Source organism: Salvelinus namaycush, unplaced genomic scaffold (genome assembly GCF_016432855.1).
Source record: "Salvelinus namaycush isolate Seneca unplaced genomic scaffold, SaNama_1.0 Scaffold391, whole genome shotgun sequence".
Taxonomy (NCBI): Eukaryota; Metazoa; Chordata; class Actinopteri; order Salmoniformes; family Salmonidae; genus Salvelinus; species Salvelinus namaycush.
In genome coordinates, this window is record NW_024060908.1 from 90,721 (window position 1) to 93,960 (window position 3,240).

The window sequence follows — 3,240 nt, forward strand, 5'->3', positions numbered from 1 at the left end:
TAGGCCACATACGATTAATTCACAAATGTGCATTTCCACATTTTCTGGCAAGAGTTCACTCAGCAATGCTCTTTCAGGGGGGCACAGCTGGTTAGATGTTCATTGTATACGTCCACTGACATAGGCCATATAAATTGCTGTAATACATCTTGAAGAGTATGGAGAGTAGTGAATAAATCGAGCCAATGGGAATTGACGGTGGTGATTACTGTAAAATACGTCCCATATGTATAAAACACTGACACAGAGAAACAGATCGAGAGTACGGAAGAGCCAATGTAAGCATCGTAATGGCCTCTAATACTGGGAAATGTAATCTATATAATACTATAATGGATGCTTAGTAATGAGTGTGTGATGGTAAAACATGTACTGTTTGCTGAATAACAATGGCTGTTAAACTGCCAAGTGAGATAGCTCAATGCGTAGGTGTAGTTATTTTCAGTCTTGTAATTCAGTGTAACAGTATTGGGACACTGATCAGTCATATACTAAATGTTGACCAAATATATATTCACTACCAGATCAACATATGTTACTAAGCACAGATAAATTACCATTTATATCCTGGCAATTTCCATAATAATAATTCTTCATATTTATCCCGAGACTCCCGGGGAATACTGTAAAAAATGAGAAGTGCCCATTTAAAACCAGAATCTGGTCACTATGCCAGGGTTCTCCCAAATGAAGATTGTCGCTGCACCACATTGCCGGTTTGGCTACGTCACTATGTAAAGATTTCACTGCACTAGAAACTGATATTTAGGATGTTTTCATGAATTACACCCAGAGTGCCAGAGTGCGCTCTGTTAGATTGTCCTTTTGTAAATTCAGAGCGTTTCGCTTTCGGAGTGTTCATAACGCTCTGGCCTCACAACAGCAGTCAAGCAGCCAAGCTAACCGGCTAACGTTGGTTAGCTTGCTAGCTACTTCCACATACAAATGAGAGAACACCTTACTCTGACCATTTTACTCGCCCTAGCAGAGCTGGTCAGGCTGTTTTCATGTTATCCAGCGCGTTGGCGACTGTAACTGTGTTGCTGGCAACAATTTAACGATGCTTTTTAGCCAACGTTTACTGACACTGGCCGTATTCAACAGGTGTTGAGCGTTCGTAAACTCATCAGTTATTCTGCGCTCTCTGGCAAACTCAGACCAGAGTAGATAGCCAGAGTGAGTTTACCAACGCACCCTTAATAATGATAGAGTAACTTTGATCGGCAGTGACTTTGTTGTGAATTTGCGAAACAGGGCGTTCATAAATTTCCCGAGCTTTATCACGTTACTCAATTAATTTAGCGCATTTCACCAGTAGGCCTAGACTATCCCGACACCCCGAGTAGGCTGTAGCGTTGTCGAATTCTACAGCCTTTGGAACAGCAGCCCAAACAAAAGTAAAAAGATCAAAATCGTTAAGATCGCTAGATAACCTCCAATGGATGACAGAACATTTACAATTGGACCAAGTCAAGTTGATGATTATACAGATAGCAGATCAGCTCATGAATAACGGGGAGATGACGAGAGGACATTTTTAAATATCAAGGTATCTTAACAGGGACCAACTCGGTTTAAAAAAATATATCCATATGTACTCTCATAGCGTTTGTTGATCACACATTCTCTACCGGTGGTAACTTGTGGAATAGACACCGGCTGGAATGCACTTTTAAACAATTAGCATTCAGGATTAGAGCCACCCGTTGTATAACAAATGCTAAATGTTTCTGATCAGTGAACGAATAAACGAGATATCACTTCTCCACTTGTCCACCCAGAGATCAATTAACCAAATATACAGACAGAGATTCAGAGAAACAACATCACATTGATTATCAGACTAGTCACAGGCTTTAGGTTGGAAGTAGGCCAGGCTTCTACGCCAGTGAAGAATGCTGATTGGTTAAAAGCACATTCCAGCCAGTGTCTATTCCACAAGTTACTACCGGCTTAATCTAGGATGTTGAAATGTATATTTACTCTGTTCCATCTGACTGCGCAATCCACTGACTCATCAACACAGGCAGGGAAAGTATAAACTTGATCTCCACTATAAAAAGTATCTGGACATTATCTCACATTTCTTTTAGACTAACATTTAGTTTACAACAGTGGAGATTTGTATAAACTTTGCTGTCTGTCTCAACGACGTTTGCAACATTGTTTCAATATTCAAATTCGATCTCCAGCTGTCCAATAGTAATGAACGTGTCGGGGTCGTGTCGGGGTCGGGAGTAGGGGCGAGACAGACAGGTTTCTCAGCCAGTCGAAATCATCATCATTTTTATGGATATATACAAAGAAAAGTAAATTTAAAAAAGGTAAAACGAAATGAAGTGCAGCTAGTTTGCAGTCTTTAAAGCTTCAGTGTTTGAAGGGATTGTGTTAGCTGTGTTGTTGGCTAGCTCCTCTGAACAACAGTGTCCTGACGAGTCAGCACATTTTCTACGGCAGGTGAAATCGCGTCTCATTAGCTCATTGTTATGGATGTATCCAAATAAATGTCTCTAGAAAACAGCTTAAACAAATGCAAATGCATCTTTTTGCTGTTTGACGTGACTGTAAGTTAGCTGTAGTTGGTTAGCTAACAAGCAAGGGATACGAACGTTGCCAGCCAGTATGGAAATAGAACATTTAGAATGAACGACTGATGCAGAAGAAAAAGACTGAGTCGCATCTCTGGCAACCGAACAAATGACCAGCTGGCTTGGGAAGCAAACCTAGATTTGTGTCGGGACTATATCTTGTGGAAGTGTAACCTTTATTTAACTAGGCAAGTCAGATAGGAACAAATTCTAATTTACAATGACGGCCTACCCCGGCCAACACTGGTCCAATTGTGCACCGCCCTATGGGACTCCCAATCACGGTTGGATTTGATACAGCATGGATTCGAACCAGGGACTGCAGTGAGATGCAGTGCCTTAGACCGCTGCGCCATTCAGGAGCCCCCCAAATAGTTTGAATGAAATAGTATGAATAAATTAATCAAAATAATGTTTTTAATGAAAGTATGTCAATCATTATTTGAATATGTTGTATAAAAGTGCTAATTCCCTCGAAGCTGGTGTTTGGAGACTTCGTCTCGGGCCTAACAACACCCATGCCAAAATACTCCAACCATCGGCTTCTCGGGCATTATCACTTAAATATAACATGCTAGCAAAATGTTCTGCTCGGATAATATATGAGTAAACTACAATAAAGATGAGCACTCAGCTCATCATGAGCACTCAG